A 23,188-nucleotide genomic window follows, 5' to 3' on the forward strand; every position below is an offset into this window, starting at 1 on the left:
TGATTTTTGTTTTAAAACTTAGAAAAAGCGTAAACTCATGAAATATTACGGCAAACATACGGTGGAGAAACAAATAGCCGTGCTGCATAATTTTGGTGTTGGAAGCACTTCAAAGATGATAATACTGTACGCGAATGACACATTCTGAGAGACCAGCTACTGCAGTTACAGATGTCAGCCTTGCCAAAGCTGTGGAGATGTTGCAAATGACAGAAGTTCTGAGGGCCGCAGCCATCGTGTCGGATGCAGTTAGCACCACCAAACTTCCTTGTGGGGTTCCCTGGTTAATATCGCTGGCATATTAAACTCCACACCTCAGTACTGTGTCTCACCAATTCCAAAGTATGGGCTAGCATCCACTACCTATAAATGAGTTGTGACAGGCACTAGAGGGAGGATTTGTGGTATTAATTAGGGATAGGGGAAAAATACTCACCCAAACACTGGGGGATTGGTGGTCTGATATGGAAGTGACAGTCACATGACCACTAGGACCCAGGAGACACCTATGGGGCAGCTGCAGCCATTGAGAGCAGGTAAGTAACCTCAGGGCCACAAGAGATGATATGTCAACATTCTAACAGGTAGACATTTCACCACTGTCTACATGATGAATGTTGACATGGATAAAGTCAACATTATGACCAAGTTGACATTCTCATGTCGATATAATAATAGTCTTATTATACCCATTCTGGACAATTATTGCAGTAAATATATTCAGCTATTAATAAGGGAGGAAAATTTTATGAACCCTTTATTTTTGTATCAGGAAAATGTGTTGCTGCCATAAATAATAATTGAGAATTTATATTTTTATACTCATTAAATAATTGGTTGTATAAAACTGCTATAAGTGTAAAATTATTATGTGCAACTGTTAACAAGGGAAAATTCATGCACAATTTATTTTGCATCATTTGAAATGTTTCTCTGCCATGAGAAATGATTGGGAAGTTTTACCCTCACTCATAAGTATATTATGTTGCAATAAACTCTCATACATGCACATATTGAGAACAAGAATTATTTTATTATTTGGGAATCATATACCAGTGCTTCTCAAACTTTTTGAATCACTATACACTATAGTATCTGCATTTTTCTCATGGCTCCCCTAGGCCAAATGTTTTTCATTAAGAAATTCAGCAATAATTATTAAATTAAGTAAACTGTGCTTAACTGTTAGGTTCAGTTACTGTATGTGGTGGTAGACAAGGTTGCACTTCTCTTTGGCCATGTATTTTATGATTGGCAGTCACCAACCCGTGGCATTCCTGCAAGTGCATTCAGTTTGGGATCCACTGGTCCATACTCATTATAAAACTGGTTTTATAAAACTGCTATAAGTGTGAAATTATTATGTGCAACTTTTAAAAATTAATGCACAATTAATTTTGCATCATTCAAAATGTATCTCTGTCATGATAATTGATTGGGAACATTTGCCCTCACTCATAAATAAAATATGTTGCAATAAATTATTAGATATATGTAAGTAATGATTTACTTAATTACCTAATCTGAATATCTGCTCTCTAAAGTGGGACCCTCCCTTTTTGTTGCTCAATACAGTGGTATTACTTTCAAGGGATGTACTGTACATCTTTGTAAGTTCTGTTGTTTTCAAATTTACTGTCTATTTTTCCAATACCTGTTCTGGTCTGAAGTGGGACCCTCACTATGCATAGCTATACAAAGTGGAATGAAACCTTGGTAGGCTTGGTCACATTACAGCCTGTGGTATTGCTTCCCCTTGGCTACCATCATATGAATTTGATTCACCAATCATTGCAGAGGGTGGATTGAACATTGGGTTAAAAAGGAAAAAAATTTGACTGATTGCGAGGGTCAAAAATAATTTGTGGCACCACTCACTTTTTCAAAATCGGATAATATCTTAGCAGCGCCTAAAGATTTTGTATTTATGCCAAGTAGGTATGACGGCAGAATACCACCAAAAAGTGCTCTGGCAGCGCTTTGTTTTGTACTGTATGTTGCTAAGTAGCAGAATACAATAGTTTTGACTCGTTATACATGCCCTGATTACCATATAGTGTCATATAGTAAGTGAACTCAACATAGCTGTATCATCTAACATGCAGTAGTAGGCTATCTGCTGCCCTCTGCCTGCAGCTCTCAGCTTGCTGCAAACAAATACATGTCTTATTTGTCATAATGTCTCGACTCTCATCTGTGATCATCGACAAGAGGATATTTTCTGGGTGAGCCCATAAAGCATTCTTGCAGAGTACAGGATCAATGACATTTCTTAGTGAGACAGGGTTGTTGCATGTATTTGTTCACAACAAGCTGAGAGCTGTAGGCAGAGGGCAACAGATATCCTACTACTGCATTTTAGATGTTACGGCTATGTTGAGTGCACTTACTACAGTATATGACACTATACGGTGAACAGGGCACGTATTACGAGTCAAATCTATTGTATTCTGCTACTTAGCAACAAACAGTCCGAAAATAGTGCTGCCAGATCGCTTTACGGTGGTGTTCTGTCGGCATGCCTATAGGGCGTAAATACGAAATCTTTAGGCGCGGGTTGGCCGACTAAGATATTATCCGATTTAATAAAACTAACTGGCAATCATCTTGAGTGGTCCCACAACATTTTTTGACCTTCGCAATCGATGCAGAAACGTTTGGTTTTCTACCCACCCTAGTGGGCATATGATTAATGTTAATTTAATTTGTCCACTCCAAGGATTGGTAAATATAATGCAGGCCAAGGGAAGGCAACACCACAGGTTGTGATCTGATCAAGACCCCCTAGGTGAAACACATATCATCCTCCAATCTAGGTGCCGCCAGCTCTGATGGCACACGGTGACTGACATAAAACCTCATATTGGAAATATCTTGACTTCACCAGGTACTGTATTGCTTTGGTCTATCCAAGTACTCTCTCTTCAGTAACCACACTACATGTCCTGCAATATGTCCTGACACCAGAACATGTAAGTTGCATGCATACTGACAGCAGAAGCACTCATCTTACTTTTTTCCATAACAGCAGCCTCCCGTTGCCCTCTCATCTAATGTCCTTTGTGCAAACATGACAATGAGAAAGAAGGAGAAAGTAGAAGCCAGACAACTTAGGCATACTGGACTATTACTACATCTCACACATACATACTGGACAATTGGGGATGTATCCAAAAGGTTGAGAATGACAAAATCGACATTCAGAATGTTAACACCACAAAGTCAACAGTTATCATGTTGACATGGGTAAAATGCCAACAGATGTATCAACATTCTTTGAAATGAAATGAAATGTTGACATTGTCAGAATGTTAACATTAGGGTTAGGCTACAGACGCTGGGGTCCAAGCCAGTGGTAGGCAGCAGGCAGGGAATCCCCGGTGCCTGCTGCTGGTATCCTCACTCCCGGGTCCCTCCTTCAGTGGCATCAGTGTACAGGTGACCATAGCTCCCTTAGGGATGTGCTCTGTAAAATTTAAAGGGACAGACACACTAGTCAGGTATCACATTCATGCAAGTTCTGTGGCTCCTCCCTATATATAGGAGACTCTGATCACTGAACAGTGCCAGAGTATAGGCTCCCAACCTTATTCTAGCGCTCTTAAACCCAGTAATTCTTACCTCTCGTTCCTGACCTTTGGCTTATCCATAATCTGATATCATCTCCTCCCGGGTAATGCACTTGGTATTCCGGTTCTGACCTTGGCTTCATTCCTAACCCTGATACTGTCTGATTCCTGGTACAGTCTTGTCTGTTTGATTCTGACCTGACTTGTTGACTTCGTTTGTTTGCCTTCAACGTACATCACTGTAATCCACAGTACACCAGCACCTGTACTAGGGAACCAAGTTCGAGGGCCATGACCTGCATGTCAGATGCAGCTTAGTTCAAACCTCTTTGCAAGGGTCCCTGGAGAATACTGCAGGCACGTTAGACTGTGTGTCTGGGTCTTTCCAATCCAAAACTATGGGCTAGCATCCACTACCTATCTGTGAGTTGCAGAAGAATACTCTGGCCAAAAAACATGGATGTTGCTGGTAATACCTTGCCATGGGAATTGCTGGAAAATCTTACTAGAGTTGAGAAGCAAAAATGTGATCAGGCCTAGATCATGCAGTGACTACAGACAGAGGGCCCGATTTCCTATGATCGCTATTGTGATCGCAGCTGCGATTACCCATGCAGTTCAACTGCAATAATATGCTAATCCATTGTGATTGATTTGCCGCCACAGCCCTACATAAGGATGCCCACTTTACCTTACACACATCCGTAATGTTTAGTAAGACTGCAAAACCATCAGTACATCGAGTACCATCACAGCCTCACACACACTTGCACAAGTTCAGGTCTTACACAGAAATTGCTAACTTCATTGCACCCTATGAGTCCTCAAGCTGCGTACGGCATCCCAGTGGCTAATTTATGCATGCCCCTGCAACATTGTTGAAATGCACTGACACTCCTGCGTTTTGCAGACCACCCCCCATCACCACCCACAAGCAACACTTCTTGTCCAGCACTTTGCAATGGACCTATGTAGTCACTGTGATTGCAGTCCCGATTGCAGTGGCCAGTTCGCGCACGTGCACTGCGATGCAGAAAGCAACAATCGGCCAATTGCGTGCACAATAGTAACTGTGATCCTTGCTGAATCAGGCCCACTGATGCAGCAAGTAGATTCCAATTAGTCAACGCTGGTACAGCTACTACCATCTCCTGTTGTATCAGTTTCAGCTACCAGAACTTCAGCACCACTACGGATTCCAAATCCTTTGATATTTGATGGGCATCCCAAAGGTTGTCAGGTATTCGCGAATCAATGTTTTCCAGGACTTCATAAGTCACCATGCAAGTTGGTGCTCTCCATAAGGAGTTAATCTTGTTATATATTCTTCAGCCAAGTGTCTGATTATCCTGGGTCTTCCGTGGCTCCGTAAGCACACTCCCACTTTAGATTGGAGTGAACCTCAAATCCTGGCATGGGAATCCCAGTGTCATCAGACCTGCTTGCCATCTATCAAACCTCCACATTATGTCATCAGGAGTTCGGTCATCTCCCCAGAGGATCCTCTTCCAGCTCCTTACCAGTCGTTCTGAATGTACTCAGTAAAAAGGCAGTCAGGCTTGGATCTTTTGGTGGATTTGGACTTGATATTGCCATGGGAGTGGGATGTGAAAGGCTGGGCTGGATGTTAGGTTGCTTGAGGTAGCTTTTCTTCATGCAGGAGAATGGCAAAACTATGGATAGTGCTAGGATTGCTGGACTTCCAAGCAGATCAGCTATTGTGGGGTTGCTGGGATGTGGAGCAGTACCAGCTAATCAGGAACACTGGGATTTGCAGTACCAGTTATACAGGGTTGGTGGGTTGCAGTGCAGTACCAGCTATTCAGGAACACTGGGATTTGAAGTACCGGTTATGCAGGATTACTGAGATATGGAGCAATGCCAGCTATTCAGAAACACTGGGATTTGCAGTACCAGTTATGCATGATTGCTGGAATGCGGAGCAGTATCAGCTCTTCGGGAACACTGGGATTTGCAGTACCAGTTATGCAGGATTGCTGGGATGTGGAACAGTACCAGCTATTCGGAAACACTGGGCTTTAAAGTACCAGTTATGCAGAATTGCTGGAATGCGGAGTAGTACCAGCTCTTCGGGAACACTGGGATTTGCAGTACCAGTTATGCAGGATTGCAGGGATGCAGAGCAATACCAGCTATTCGGGAACACTGGGATTTGCAGTACCAGTTAAGCAGGATTGCTGGGACAAGCAGTACCAGCTATTCTGGGGCACTAAAATTTGCAGTACCAGTTATGCAGGAACACTGGGATTTGTTTTACCAGTTATGCAGAGTTGCTTGGATAAGCAGTACCAGCTATTCAGGAGCACTGGGATTTTTCAGTACCAGTTATGCAAGAACACAGGGATTTGCATTATCAGTTATGCAGGATTGCTGGTTTGAGCCAGGAGGTAACAATAGCACTGGAGTCTATAGGCAGATCACTTGCTGGAGAGATTCCTAGATCAGGATACAGCAGGTCTGAAGACAACAAAACACTGGCAATCAGGAAGTGCAGTTGAATTTCCTATATACCATTGGGTCTCTGGTAAATGGCCATTCCCTTTCCTCCAGCCTCTTCTCTCTCACCATTGGAGTACTGTGATCATGTGAGTCAGGACTAAGATGGCGGCGCCCAGGTCTGGCTCCATGTGGGATGCCGATCACTGCGGCCACTGAGAGAAGAGATGACCCGCGGACAGTGGGAGCCTGAGATGTGCTGGGGCCCACTCACAGAATGGGAGAGGTGAGTGAGAGCCCATCAGGGAAGTGCAGCATGCACCCATTTTGTGACAGGCCGCTGAAACACTTCCAGCTCATCGGGAGTGGCACTGCTATATTGACTTGTTGCCTGGGAAAATGCTCCCTTGTGGAAGAGTGTTTATGACCGCCCCAGGTCTGCTGCACTAAGATTTGGATCATAATTATACGTATCGCCTACACACACCTGTGCAAAGAGTGGCCAGTCCATTGCTTTGTAACATAGACAGAAAAAAACCTGTTCTAACTGCCTTCCTAGCAAACTAATATATTTGATGTACATTAAATTCAAGAAATTCCCTATTTGATACATGTAAACATACAGACACATATGAACTCCTTGCTATGATATATATATATATATATATATATATATATACTTGGTGAAAACCACTTTTAATCATTATCAATATTTGGGCTTGCAGTTGATTGCTAGCTGCAGTGACAAGGCTCCCCCTTGTGGCCATAAATGGACAACCATTAATCTTCTAACATAGTTATATTCAAAATAAACTTCCCTTAGTTTACCCTTTAGTAATTTCAGTATATATGTATATAGGAAGATTAGACATTTATATTACATGTCCAATGTATTATATATATCCCAGCGTTCAGGGCTCACACAATACATATAGTCCAAGGATGGAACCACATATTAATATTGAGTTTAGTATCATATTGTGCAGATTTGTGTTAGCAGTAATCCGATGGTTATGAATAGATTGTCACATATTGTGGCAAACAGATATTGGCAATGTCAGATTTTTGTTTAATAATAGCATATAACGAAGATTGAGCTGAGCTAGTTTTTGGAGGGAACCCCAGAGGAGAGTTCCTGTAACAGCATCCTGAAGCCTAGGCACCACCCACTGTTTGAGAAAGCCAATGACTCCCCAGCGAACTGGAGACGTCCCACCCTTGGACCAATGGAAAGAAACACAAATTGCCATTATACACACCCTTTAATCTAACTGTATAAAATAAGGCTCTCTTGATCCAGAGAGCAGTAGCTGAAATTCTACCAGTCATCTGGTGACGACTGCACTCTCTGGATCCAGGGACACGCATGCGAACATATGTATACTGGTTTGTAAACTCTGACCTCTGTTATTGTATTGTACCACTGTATAACTTGTTCAATAATAATATTATATATTATTTCAATACAATATTTACTTTTGTGTGTTGGACCACAGAAACTGTGTGTGTGTGTTCTCTTGCTTTCACATAAGGTTAATATACTGTGATATATTTAACACTGTAATTCACATTGTATTTTTGAAATAAGATAGCAACTGTAATGCATACTGTTAGTGTTACAGTATAGGAAGGTATTGCGTATGCATTACACGTTGCATACACTGTTCCTCCTCATTTGCATATCATCATACGCCAGGTGCGTCCACATAGTGTCAACAGCCATAGGGAGATTTAAATGGGATTTCACAGGGGGTTAGGCACCACTAACGGGGGGTTAGTGTTGGGTACTAAGGGTGGACAGTTAGGTTTAGGCACCAAGGAGGAAGGGTTAGGTTTAGGCACTAATGGGAAGGGTTAGGGTGCGGGGTGGAGTGGGGAGGGTTAGGGTGCAAGAAGTGAGGTTTAGGGGAGAAGGAGGGAGGGTTAGTATACTTATCTGACCAATGTCAGGATACCGAGCATCGGGATGCCACTGTTGGTATTTTGGAGCTCATTCAGAGCCGCTCGCTAGATGCGATCGCTCGCACCCAGCATATGCAAATTTGGCTAAGTGACAGCATGGCAGGTGCTCAATCAGAAAGGCATTCGCCTGCCCACTTTGTGTTGGCGAGCGATAACTTTGTGTCTATAGACACCCATTAGTGTATGTAGAGACACCCACTAGCGCACATCATCTCCAGGAAGTGTATTAAAAAATTGGTACATCTAGGACCATTGGAAGGGCTCGCAGCACTTGTGGTTGCCCTACCTTACTGCAAGCCTTGTGAGGACATCAGTGTAAAAACAGGCAGGTGATGTGTACTATGACGCTGGCTGTTGGATGCCTCTGAAATGGCATTGCTACACTCAGGCATGCCTGCATTTGCACCTCCACCCATTATTAGTGTCCTTCCCCTGTTACCACCCACAAACGGCCTCTCATGTCACTCATTACACTGGGCTGTCTTTCTGATCTCTCTGAGTTGTTCATGCATGCGCAGAATGAAGGGTGCGCATGCCACGGTCGCTTAACATTTGCCGCGAATGAGCGAGCGGCCACTTGGAAATGGGTCTGAATGAGCTCCTTTGACAGTAGGCATCCCAACTGCTGGTATTCTATACCCAACCCACACTGGGATTTTGCAGTACCAGTTATGCAGGAACACTGGGATTTGCATTACCTGTTATGCAGGATTGCTGGTTTGAGCCAAGAATTTCTGGAGGTAACAATAGCACTGGAAACTATAGGCAGATCACTTGCTGGAGAGATTCCTAGATCAGGATACAGCTGGTCTGAAGACAACAAAACACTCACAATCAGGAAGTGGGTCCCCAGTAATTGGCCATTCCCTTTCTTACAGCTTCCTGTCTCTCACCATTGGAATACTGTGATCATGTGAGTCAGGACTAAGATGGTGGCGCCCAGGTCGGCTCTATGTGGGATGCTGATGACAGAGGCCACTGAGAGAAGAAATGACCCATGGACAGTGTGAGTCAGTGGAGATGTGCTGGGGCACACTCTCAGAATGGGAGGGGTGAGTGAGCACCTGGTGGGGAAGTGCAGCATTCACCCATTTTGTGACAGGCCACAAAGACACTCCCAGCTAATCAGGAGTAGGACTGCTCTGTTGCCTGGGAAAATGTTCCCTTGTGGAAGAGTGTTCCCTCTCACTTCCTGAAGCCCAGGCGGGGTCAGAATACATCAAGAAGAATCTTGAGCGAGAGTTCATCAGAGAGTCTAAATCTCCCACATAAACTGTCCTATTCTTTGTTAAGAAAAGAGATAGAGGTCTGAGACCATGCATTGATTATTGGGGCCTGAATGTCATTACTGTTAAGGACCAGTTCCCCATACTTCTGATTTCGGAGCTCTTCGGTCAAATGAAAAAGGCAAATATTTTTTACCAAATTAGACCTTTGCAGGGCCTATAATCTAATCAGGATCTGATCTGGAGATGAGTGGAAGACGGCCTTCAACACTCGTGATGGCCCTTGTGAGTACTTAGTCATGCTATTTGGATTAAACAATGCTCCTGCTGTTTTCCAAAAATACATGAATCATATCTTCCAAAACCTGTTATGTAAGTACATGGTGGTATATCTGGATCACATCCTGATATTTTCTTAAGAAGTAGTCAGCCATTTTCAACACATGTACTGTAATCATTTCTTCTGCAAGATAGACAATAATGCTCCTTCGAGTGAAAGAAGCTCAAATTCCTTGCTTACTACATTTCAGACTCTTGCCTTTGGGAGGGATCCAGAGAAACTTACTGCCATTGTCAACTGGCCTGGTCAACTGGGTTAAAAGTAATAAAATACTTCCTGGGTTTCAGCAATTTCTATTGTGAGTTCATCTGGAACTACTTTTCTATTGCAGCTCCCATCACTGCTCTTACCAAGAAGGTTCAAGATACTTGAGTGTGGCCTCCTGAGGCAGAGGAACCTTTTATTCCTTCTAAAGCAGTGATTTATTTCAGATCCCATTCTAAGACAACCTTATTGTGACCAACCATTTTCATGGAGGTGGATGATTTTGTAGATGGAGTTGTGGCAGTCCTTTTGCAGACATTTGAAGAGGACAAGTGGTGTTCCTGTGGCTTCTTTTCCCATAAGTTCTCTGCTCCAGAGAAGAATTATATAGTTGTGGATAAAGAACTATTAGCCATCAAGTTGGCCCTTTAGGAACGATGATACTTGTTGGAGGGTGCAAAATTCCGGTGACAGATTATATAGATCACAATAACCTGACATATCTCAAAGCAGCTCACTGCCTAAATTACAATCTGTCTAGATTGTCATTATTATTTGATCAGTTCAAGCTGGTGAATACCTACCATCCAGGTAACAAAATTACTAAAGGCAATGCTTTTTCCTGAGCATTGCAGTTCTGCTAAGGTAGAACAGGAATGGGATATCAAGCCCATTCTGAACCCTGCTTGTTTTTTAGAAAACACCGGCAAGGTGAAGTTTCTGCCAGGTAAAACTTTCATAGCATCCAAACTGTGGCCTAAACTTGTTCAGTGGGCACATTCATCATGCATCACTGGTCATTCAGGTGTGAGAAGAACTCTGTAACTAATTCTCAGAAACTATTGGTGGCCATCTGTGCATGGTGTTGTCAAAGACTCTGTGGCAGCCTGTACTACCTGCACTCAACACAAGATTCCACCTCAGGATATTTAAGACCACTATCAGTGACTGATCACCTATGGTTCCATATATCTTTTGACTTTGTCACTGATCTACCATCCTTTCAAGACTTCAATACCATATGAGTGGTGGTGAACAGATTCCCCAAGATTACCCTCAGCTCCAAAATTAGCTGATGTGTTCATACAGGAAATCATACAATATCAGGGTAAATATTGAAGCCAAGGTCACATGGGTCCCCCAAGGACATTGTCTCGGACCATGGGGTGCACTTTACCCCTAAATTCTTGAGGTTATTATGTAAGTGCTTTGGGTCCACCTAAGCTTCTCACCACCCTTAGTGTAATGGTCAGATGGAACAAGTAAATAAGGAACTGGAGAAGTTTATTTGGATCTATGTGTATGCCGATCGGGGTTATTGGTTCTCCCTATTGCCATGGGCTGAAATTCCCCACAATAATCTGTTTCATGAGACATCGGGTCATACTTAATTTTTTATTCAGTATGGCCTGCTTCCTGTTCTACTGGAGTTACCAGTCCTTGAGAAAGTGTCACTTCCAGTTTGGTGAACCATTTCTTCAATATCTGGAAGGGGGTAAAACAGAATCTATGCAAAGCTTCCTCTGGGTATAAACTGTTTGTGGATAAGAAGAGCAGGAGTGCTCCTTTGCTAAGGCCTGGTGACAAAGTGTGGTTGTCAACTAAACACTTCTGATTAAAAGTTTCTACTATGTAGTTTGCTCCTAGATTCATTGGTCCCTTTCAGATTCTCCAGGTGATCAATCCAGTGGCATTCAGTCTAAAACTTCCTGGCACTCTCAGAATACCTAATGCATTTCATGTCTCTCACCTCAAACCTCTGGTGCTTAGTTGAATTTCAACACCTTGCAACCCTCCTCTGCAATTTCAATAGAACATCAGGATGAATACAAAGTGATGCAGGTCTTGTACTCCAGGGTTTCTTGAGGTTCTGTTCAGTTCCTGAAGGATTGGAAGGGGTGTGGACCCGGGGAGCGCTGCTGGGTCATGGCTTCTGATTTTCATGCACCTCAGCTCCTCCAGAAGTTCGACTTGATGTTTCCAAACAAACCTTTTGTGGGGTGTTCAGTGCTCACCCCTAGAGGAGGGGGTAATATCACAGCACACTGAACACCGGCTGTTACTTTTCAGGTCTGGCAGCAACAGTCAACAGGTGGGGAATCCCCAGCACCCTCTGCTGGTATATGAACTCCCTTTCTCCATCAGTGGCACCAAGGTGCAAATGGAGGCAGCTCCCTTAGTGATGCATGTGCAGTTGTGTAGATAATTTAAATAGACAGACGTGCCAGTCAGGGGTGAAATTTCTGTGGCTCCTTACTATATGAGGGCTGATTGAAAAGTATGGAGACTGCCTCTGTTTTTCTGTACCATAGGTAGAAGTGGCAATGCTGTTCTGGTTATTGTGAAGCTCATAGATCGATGTGTCTGAACCTGCGGTTGGACTGCCATATTCTTCTTTGTTTGGTCACAGAGAGTGGAAGATCTTCGTATGTTTCATAATAGCGCATGAGGAAGCTGTGCCTGTGAGATTTTGTCAGAGATATGTGATTGCATTTTGTGCTAAACTTGGAAAAGTGGAAATTAAACTCATGATATGTTACGGCAATCATACGGTGGAGAAACAAATAGTATTTTGGTGTTGGAAATACGTCACAGAGGGTAATATGCGAGTGATTGATGAGGCGCATTCAGAGAGACCATCCACCATGGTTACAGATGTCAACATTGCCAAATCTGTGGAGATTTTGCAATATGACAGAAGGTTAACTTTACTCAAACTTTCATCACACGTCACAATCGATGTCAGGAAATAGGGTATCATCTCCGACATTCAAATGGTGTTCTTGCACAATTCAACTCATTGTCGCATTTGCTCTTCTGTGAAATTTATGGGTACCCACTTGGCACACACACAATGCATTTTCAGTACCTTTAACACAATATGATGAACCCATTTGAATGAGATGCCAAGTGAAGCCAAAAGTTTGCATAAAGTTAACCTTCTGTTATTTTTCTATTCTCCACAGCTTTGGCAATGTTGACATCTGTAACTGTGGAGGATGGTCTCCCAGAACGTGCTTCATCAGTCACTCACGTATTACACTCTTTAAAATAAATCACAAATCAAATACTGCAACACGGCTTATTGTTTCTCCACCGTTTGCTTGCCGTAACATTTCATGTGTTTCATATCTGCTTTTTCCAAGTTTAACACAGAATTCAATCACACATCTCTGTTGTAATCTCAAAGCACATCTTCCTCATCCTCCATGACGAAACATACGAAGATCTTCCACTCGCTGTGATCAAACAAATAAGACTACGGCAGTCCAACTGCAGGTTCAGCCACATCGATGTATGAGCTTTACAATAACCAACAAAGTGTTGCCATGTCTACCTAGGGCAGAAAAAATAAGGCAATCTCATTATTTTTCAATCAGCCCTCATATATAGGAGACTCTAAGCACTGAACAGTACAAGAGTATAGGCTCCCAATCTGCCTCTAGCATTCCTTACTCATGTGATTCTTACTGCTCATCCCTGATCTTTTGCTTGTCCATAACCTGATTCCATCTTGTCCCTGGTACTGCACTTGGCAGCCCAGTTCTGACCTTGGCTTTGTTCCTGACCCTGATATTGTCTGATTCCTGGTACAGTCTTGTCTGTTTGGTTTTGACCTGGCTTGTCGACTATGTTTGTTTGTCTTCATCGTTCACCAGTGTAATGCAGAGTACACCAGCATCTGTACTAGGTAACCAGGTCTGAGGGCCACAACCTGCATGTCAGACGCAGCTACAGTAACTCCAAACTTACTTGCGGGGGTCCCTGGTGAATATCACTGGCAGATTATACTCCACACCGCAGTACTGGGTTTTGCCAATCCCAAAGTATGGGCTAGCATCCACTTCCTATCAGTGAGTTGTGAGGCGCTAGCGGGAGGGTTCAGGGTAGGAATTAGGCATAGGGAAGAAATTCTCACACAAACGCTGGGGGATTGGAAGTCTGACATGGTAGTGACAGTCACATGACCAATGGGACCCAGGACACACTTATGGAGCAGCAGGTAAGTAACCGCTGGGCCACAAGAGATGATATGTCAACATTCTAACATGTGGACATTTCACCACTGTCTACATGATGAATGTTGACATTATGACCAAGTTGACATTCTCCTGTCGACATGATAAATGTTGGCATATTATACCCATCCTGGACAATTATTACAGTAAATATATTCAACTATTAATAAGGGAGAAAAATTTCATGCACCCTTTATTTTTGCATCAACAAAATGTATTGCTGCCATAAATAATAATTGGGGATTTCTGTTTTTATACTCATTATATAATTGGTTGTATAAAACTGCTAGAAGTGTAAAATTATTATGTGCGACTGTTAAAAAGGGAAACTTCATGCACAATTTATTTTGCATCATTTGAAATGTTTATCAGCCATGAGCAATAATTTGGAAGCTTGGCCCTCACTCATAAGTATATTATTTCGGCATCAGTATACTGACGCCTGGTATCCCCTCCACCGGCTTCTTAACCGCATACCTTGAGAAGTGATTTATTTATTGGGAATCCAATACCAGTGGTTCCAAAACTTTTTTGAATCACTGCGCCCTAAAGTATCAGCATTTTTGTCATTGCTCCCCTAGGCCAAAAGTTTTTTTATTATGAAATTCAGCAATTATTAAATTAAGCAAATTGTGCTTAACTGTCATCCTTTGGTTCAGTTACTGTATGTGGTGGTAGACAAGGTTGCACTTCTGTTTGGCCATGTATTTTATGATTGACGGTCACCAACCCTTGTCACTCCTTCATGTGCATCCAGTTTGGGATCCACTAGTCTATACTCATTATAAAATTGGTTTTATAAAACTGCTGTAAATGTGAAAAATTCATGCATCATTCAAAATGTATATCTGTCATGATAATTGATTGGGAACCTTTGCTCTCACTCATAAATATAATATGTTGCAATAAACTATTAAATATATGTAACTAGTGATTTACTTAATTAACTAAACTGAATATCTGCTCTCTGAAGTGGCACCCTCCCTTTTTTGTTGCTCAATACAGTGCTATTACTTTCAAGGAACATACTGTACATCTTTATATGCTCTGTTGTTTGCAATATATTACTGGCTATTTTTCCAATAAATATTCTGGTCTGAAGTGGAACCCTCATTACGCATAGCAATATAATGTGGAATGAACTGACTTCTACTTTTATATGATTGCTATGATTTTGTCACCATGTTTAAGTTCTCTATTTGATTTGAATATATAAACACTTATTGTTGTGTTCCTTTTATATGTGTCATATTCTTCCATTATAGATATTTATACAGCTATGATAGAAAAATTACTTTGCCCCAATTCATTTGATGTATGATATTTTTCACTAATTATTTTCAAAAAAATTTTGTAAACAGTGTTATATTTTCACACTGGATTTAAAATAATATAATTTTCTTTGTATTAAAAAATACATGAGACATGTTAATATTGAGAAATAGTTTTATTGTATATACATTCACAAAACCTTTTTTTTTCTTACAACCAGTAAACGTTAAGTTTTAATTAATGAATTAATTAATTAATCAGTCAATACCGTCTTCCAATGTACAATTGTGTGTCAAAACTGTGCGCTAGGAATACCTTTGTGAAGGTCAAGAACTGGGGAAGGGGGGGTTAGGATAGTCATGAAGCAATGACAGGGGTGACAGACTAAGTCTGCTAATTGCGGAAAAACCCAGGTTTGGCTAGACCTGCCCAGAGGCACAGAGTCTAACTCACTTGGTGATCTTGGTGACCCCTCAAATTGGGATTTAGTTTTGCTTCACCAAGTGATCAGGTAGCGGTCCTCTGGACAGGTTCCTGTGAGTGACAGAAGACCATAACAAATATAACGAGAAAATCACTAACACTGGGAATACTAGAAATTACACAGGGAGACTGGGAATAGATTAACACTAAAAGGAACTGAAATAAAGAGGCACCAGAAGCACTGGAGGAGGATTATCCAGAGATAGGCTTGCTCAGGAAAACACAGGGAATAGCCTCAGAGTTGCACTTGAGAAACACTAGAGCTCTTTACACAAACTGATAAAGGTACATGGGAGTGAGTACTTGGGAATACACTTTAGACATATGGGAGGTGCACACAAGAACTTGTACCGTGATCAATGTATTGAGTACACAAAGATGCAGTACGGATGCACCAGGAGTGCAGGGAAGCACTTGTACTGAAACACAGGAACTGAGTACACAAAGATGCTCTGGGAATGTACTGGAGGTGCAGAGATGATGTATTTAGGTCCAGGTAATGACTACACAAAGATGCTCTGGCAACGGACTGGAGGTGTAGTAGCAACCTTTTATTGAGACACAGGAACTGAGTACACAAAGTTGCTACTTGAGACACACGGAAAGTGCAAACATGAAGGCACAAGTACTGGATACATTGAGAATACAGGAACACTGGAAATAAATACACAAAGGTGCTCTTGAGACACATCAGGGGTGTGGACACGGACTGGTACAGGAACATATGCAGTGAGTACAAGGATGTCACAGAAGACAACAAGAAGTCAGGAACACTGAGGAAAGTAATACAGTGATATTGATCAGGTAACTTCCTGTTGCAGAAGTTAGATCTTAATACTCATAGGCATTTGGTCATTGGATCATGAGATCAGCAAAGAAACTAGAGGAATGCCATTGGAGGAGACTGATCAGGTGAAGATGAACCAACATGGCTGCGCCCGTGCCCGCTACCACAGGAACCAGGACGCATGCATGGAAGTCCTAGCGGACCCCGTGGATAATCCTCAGCCATAACTCACCACTTACACCAGGTGTCCAAACATCTCAGAGCCCAAGGACACCAGTTTATCAGTGAGTAAAGGCTGATCCCAGACCACATCCTGACATTTTCACCCCTAACAAAGAGTCTTCTTTTCTCGCCATTTCTAGAATTTCAGATTCTAACTCTAGGGAACACCACCAACTACTTTATATAATATTTACAGGGCATTTCTTATAATTATACATTCAATAGTGGTTTAAACCAAGAGGATTTTGTAGGCAGAGCGTATTGAATGGAGTTAGCATTGCTGTAGACTAATACCCCTGTTACACCAGAGCTAAAACCCAGTTAATTGCAGGGTTAACCTGGGTAGCTTCTTGGTGTAAAAGGGAACAGGGTTGGATCCATGGGTCGACTGACCCGGCAATCCAACCCTGGTAACTTGCAGAGTTTAACACAGGAATGACCCGTGAAACCCTGCAGTGTAAATGGCGCAATTCAGGTCACGGTGACCTGGAGCACGCTGCAGGCCTGCTGATTAGCTGGCTTCAAGGGCACTTGGATATGATGTCATCTCCAAGCATCCACTTCAATGCAGAAAGAGCCGGGTCACTGCACACCGGTGTGAATCGCGCCGACTCGGGAATATCCTGGATTGGCACCATGGAAATTCTGCATCTGTTCCGGATCAGAACCATGGGCCTTATTCAGAGCCGCTTGTAAGCAGCAGTACACTCATTCCGAGCGATGTTCGCACATCTGTGCATGCGTACGGTTTTTAATACGCATGCGCAAACCAGTCAGTGCAGCCGAAAATCGTTTGTTCGCTATATAGCGAATGCCTGCTATTTTGAGTGACAGAATGAGGCGTATGTGGGTGGTAACAGGGAAAGGTGCTTGAAAACGGGGAGTGGAGATCAGAACGCAGGCGTGCTTAAAGGTCAAAACGGGCATTTTATGGGTGTACATAATTAATACAGCAGCGTCATTGACCTCGTCACTTGGTTGTTTTATAGTCAGAACTGCTCGCAATATAGTGGTAGGAAAAACCAACCACAAGAATAGCGAGCAGTTCATATGCTGTTCGATGTACTCGATTAATCTAATAAATAGCGGACATGATGTATGATGCGAGCAGCCAGGGGGCGTATTTTTCAAATAAATGTCCCCATGTTTTGTTCACTCGTTCAGACATGGAGGCGGCAACAGACCGCAAGGAGCGAACGGTTCATTTGAATAGCCACCCCCTTTTTCTGTACGAGCGAGCGCTAATAGCATCCGGCTCTGAATCAGGCCCTCTGTTCCAACCTCTGGGTCAGAGGCGGAATTTAGGTCTAAAAGCGGTATAAACGAAATAGAGGTGAATATATGAAGTGTCTATTTTGTAAGGGATATTTTTGACCAGAGGAGCTGTTTGAGCTGTGAGTGAGGTTAGTGATGCAGGTGATAACTCTATTGGACCAAAGTGCCGCACAAACCAAGCTTTCAGCCATGAAGAAACAAGGATTTGCAGATATAGTAAGTGTGTAACAGGAGAGAAAGGAGTAGAGAGGTTGAATTTAGCTGTATGTGTGTCCTGCAAGTTTAGAGCAAACCTGGGAATGAGCAAAAAGGTGACATACAGTACTGTATGCACAAGGTTCTGGAAGGCTCCACATTGAAAAAAAGGAGAAGGTAATAGATTTATGATGAGTTGAGATAAGCAGTACCAGCTATTCAGGAGCACTGGAATTTGCAGTACTAGTTATGCAGAAACACTGGGGGGGATGTAGTCAGTTTGCCGGTGGACGGGATGTCGGCTGCTGAAATCCTGGCCTAGGACTAAATACAGGTGTCAATCCCAACACCAGTTAGATCCCGATGCCGGAATCCTGACATCCGCCATCCCGATCGTAAGTATAGCGGTGTGCCTTAGTAGTTAGCCATGTGGGGGGAGGGTTATGTTTAGGCACCAAGGAGTGGTTAGGGTTAGGATTTGGGGAGGGATAGGGTTAATAAAGCAATTACAGTCGCACAAGAGAAAATATATTTCCTCTCAAAAAAGAGAGGTTTGTACCCTCATATTCTATATCATAAGAATCAAATAATGCAGCTGAGGGGTGCTACCACAGACAACTATATTGTATTCAAGCACAAAAGAGAAAGTATGAAATGTCATAAGTGGTGCACTAATTGTTAAAACTTAACATTTATTGTTATAGAATTATTATCAAATATACAAGGAAGAAAAGTGAAAACTGATTAAAAAATGTATGTGTGTCACAAAGATGAAGAAAATTGTGATTAAAAACTGATTACAGCGCATGGTGTCTGCCTCTATTATGTCTCAATAAATAGCTGATATAGTACTTTAATTCACATCTATTTGGTATTATCAGAATTCAGCTAGATAATGTGTGTGCTTGTGTAACAGCACAGGGATTACATACAAACCCAGAGTACTCTGTTTATTATTTATAATATCAAATATTAAAGATCTTATATAGTCACCTGGTTTCTGCTTGTCCAGCAGACCGTGGGTTAGCTTAAAATTAGTGATATTGGAAAATATATTAATACAGTTTCTCAGAATACACTCTATTCTTATACATACAGTAATAATAAATTCTCAGGGAGTAGTTTTAACAATGTGCTGAAACAGTTAGGGTGAGTTGTATTACACCACTGAAAAATTAAAAACAAATTTTAAACACACACACACACACACACATAACTTTGTATGTCTAATTATATACAGTATGAACTCTCTCTGTCTGTTCAATTTATATATATATATATATATATATATATATATATATATATATAAAGGGGGTGCACTCACCAGTCTTCTAAAATGAGTTTTTATTTAATCTTTTTAAAAAATTTTTTACAGCATCATAGTAAAGCTCCGACGTTTCGGTCCTAGCCATGGACCTTTGTCAAGGTACCTTGACAAAGGTCCATGGCTAGGACCGAAACGTCGGAGCTTTACTATGATGCTGTAAATTTTTTTTTAAAAAGATGAAATAAAAACTAATTTTAGAAGATTGGTGAGTGCACCCCCTTTGTTCATTTTTTGTATGCAGGGATACAGGTGATCCCTTTTGGGTGGCTACCCCAGCAATTGGATTTTCAGACGTGAGTGTGGACTAATACTGGACTTTATATATAAATATATATATATATATATATGTATATAATATCCACATATATATTTATACATATTTATATATATATATATATATTGCGACACAGTTAAGTTAGGGGGTCCCTCTCCTGGGTAGAGGACTCCTTCCTTACACACACACACACACAGCAGCTGGGAAGCAGCACACCAGTCTGGATGCAAGTACAAGCTGGTCGGCGCCAGTCTTTATTGTACAATGTCAGAAATAATACAAAGAAAACATAAACGTAAATCCTAGCCCAGTCGGGGCACTAACTTCACAGGTAATTCCATCACTACCAGAACCTGGCAGGGCCTAATGCCCTTGCCTGCAACAAAGCACAGCACAGTACTCACAGATAGGTTTTTCCAAGTGTCTCTGAGCAAACTCAATGTCTGCTCTCCCAGGTGAGACAATCAGCCCTCAACACACTAGGCTTATATTGGCCACTCTCAGGTGGGAACCCAATCAAGCCTGTTACCAGGCTAAGAGAACCAAATCCTGGAGTGGCCGTGGGTGGAGCCCTCCCTCTCCTCTCACCCACAACCCCCAGGTCCCAAACCGGCTTTTCAAAAAGCCGAAACTCAAGCCTGATATACTGCAGACTTTCTCCTGGGGGTTTAAAACACAAAAGACAGGAATCTTGGACAAATGTACCTGTCACAGACCACTTTACCAGTGATCCTATCACATATCCCCCCCTTTGTTTCAACCAGTGGGGCGGAACAACTGAAGCACCCAAACAATGAACGCGTGACAATGCATAAGCATTGGCCAGCTGGCTTCCTTGCCTGTGTTCCACTGAAAATGTAAAAGTTTGTAACACCAAGAACCATCTTGTAATTCTCGCATTACTGTCCTTATTTTCAGACATCCACTTCAGAGGGGCATGGTCAGTGATCAATTTAAACTTTCTTCCGACCAAGTAGTACCTGAGAGCCTCTAACGCCCACTTTATGGCCAACGCCTCCTTCTCCACTGTTGCATAGTTTCTCTCATGTACATTCAACTTTCTGCTAAGATAGAAAATAGGGTGTTACTCACCCTCCTTGTTCTGGGAGAGGACCACTCATATACCTACTTCTGATGCATCGGTTTGTACTATGAATTCCCTTTCAAAATTAGGAGTCATCAGGACTGGTTGGGAACACAAAGCTACTTTCAACTCCTGAAAAGCTTTCTCTGCCTCAGGACTCCATTCTACCATAACTTTTTGTTTGCCTTTGGTCAGGTCAGTCAGTGGGACTACCATGGTGGCAAAGTTGGGTATAAACCTCCTGTAATACCCCGTAATTCCCAAGAAGGCTCTCACCTGCTTCTTATTCAGAGGCCATGGCCAGTTTTGTATGGCATCAACTTTATTGAGCTGAGGCTTTATCAGGCCTCTGCCAATGGTGTATCCCAGATATTTTACTTCCTCCATGCCTAGACAACACTTTTTTGGGTTGGCTGTCAAACCTGCCTTATAGATGGAGTCCAACACTGCTTGTACCCTGGGTAAGTGAGACTGCCAATCAGATCTATGAATGACCACGTCATCCAGATAAGCAGCTGCATACCGTCTATGGGGCCTTAGAATCCTGTCCATCATTCTTTGGAAGGTAGCAGGTGCCCCATGTAGCCCAAAGGGCTACATCTTGTACTGAAACAAGCCCTCTGGCGCTGAAAAAGCTGTCTTTTGTTTGGCGCTCTCGGTTAACGGTACTTGCCAATACCCTTTGGTTAGGTCAAGAGTGGTTAAATACCTTGCCATCCCTAGTCTCTCAATCAGTTCATCCACTCTTGGCATCGGGTAGGCATCGAATTTTGAAACACTGTTCAACTTTCGGAAGTGATTGCAGAAACGCACACTCCCGTCGGGCTTTGGAATCAACACAATGGGACTTGACCATTAACTATGTGATTCTTCAATAACCCCTAACTCTAGCATATTTTTAATTTCTTTCGACACCGATTCTCTTTGTGCTTCTGGTAACCTATAGGGCTTTAGATTAACTTTAACCCCTGGGTCAGTGATGATGTCATGTTTAATGACCGAGGTTTTCCCAGGTACGTCAGAGAACAGCACCCTATTTCTAATCAGAAACTCCTTGACCTCTTGTTGTTGAATTGCCGACAGGGTTTTTGCCACTGTCACTTCGGGAACTAAGGGCCCTGGACTTACTGGAGGATCTCGGACCGCCGACAGTACCGTCCTATCTTTCCAGGGCTTTAACAGATTTATATGGTATATCTGTTCTGGCTTTCTTTTCCCCGGCTGGTAAACTTTGTAATTGATCTGCACCACTCTTTCTAAGATTTCAAAGGGCCCTTGCCATTTAGCCAAAAGTTTATTTTCCACAGTGGGAACCAATACTAACACTCTGTCCCCAGGAGCAAAGCTGAGTAACCGAGCATTGCGGTTGTATACCCTCTGCTGTGCCTGTTGAGCCTGTTCAAGGTGCTCTCTCACTATCGGCACTACCGCAGCAATTCTCTCCTGCATTTGAGAAACATACTCAATCACCATTTTGTAAGGACTAGACTGCCCCTCCCATGTCTCTTTGGCAATGTCTAGTAACCCCCTTCGCTGTCTCCCATACAACAAGTCGAAGGGTGAAAACCCGGTGGAGGACTAGGGAACTCCTCTTATGGCCAACAATAAATACGGCAATAAGTAGTCCCAATCCCTACCATCCTTGTCGACCACTTTCCTAAGCATGTGTTTTAACGTCTTGTTAAACCTCTCGACCAGCCCATCGGTTTGGGGGTGATAAACCGAAGTTCTTAACTGTTCGATTTTGAACAGGCGGCATAACTCTTTCATGACTTTGGACATAACCGGTGTACCCTGGTCAGTTAGTATCTCCTTAGGTATACCCAGCCTGCTAAAGACATGAACTAGCTCTCTGGCAATGGTCTTGGTTGACGTATTGCGCAACGGGATCACTTCCGGGTACCTGGTAGCATAATCCATTATGACCAGAATATACTGGTGTCCCCTGGCAGACTTCTTTAAGGGTCCAACCAAATCCATCGCTATTCTTTCAAACGGCACCTCTATGATAGGCAATGGAACTAGTGGACCCTTAAAATGTGGCCTGGGAGCATGATACTGACACTCAGGGCAGGATGCGCAAAAGTCAGATACCTCTTTATGAAGCCCGGGCCAGAAAAACCTCTGCATTACTCGCTCAGTGGTTTTCTCTACCCCTAGATGGCCTGCCGTTATATGACCATGGGCCAGATCCAATACTGTTCTTCTGTAGGCTTTGGGCACTATTAGTTGTTCCACAATATCTTCCCCCTTCTTAGTCACCTGATATAACAAATCCTGACACATTGCCATGTGGGGATAAGACAAAGGACTATCAGGGTCTACAGGTTTACCATCAACTACTTTTACATTCTCCCTGGCTTTTACCAAAGTAGGGTCATTCAACTGCTCCATGGCAAAGACCTCTCTTCTGACCTCTATATCAGGCAGATGATCACCTGGCCCAACAACACTTCCCACCTCAATGGGAGGCACATCAGCTGGTGGGCCAC

The sequence above is a fragment of the Taudactylus pleione genome, unplaced genomic scaffold (assembly GCF_031769625.1).
Source record: "Taudactylus pleione unplaced genomic scaffold, aTauple2 ptg000032l, whole genome shotgun sequence".
Classification (NCBI taxonomy): Eukaryota; Metazoa; Chordata; class Amphibia; order Anura; family Myobatrachidae; genus Taudactylus; species Taudactylus pleione.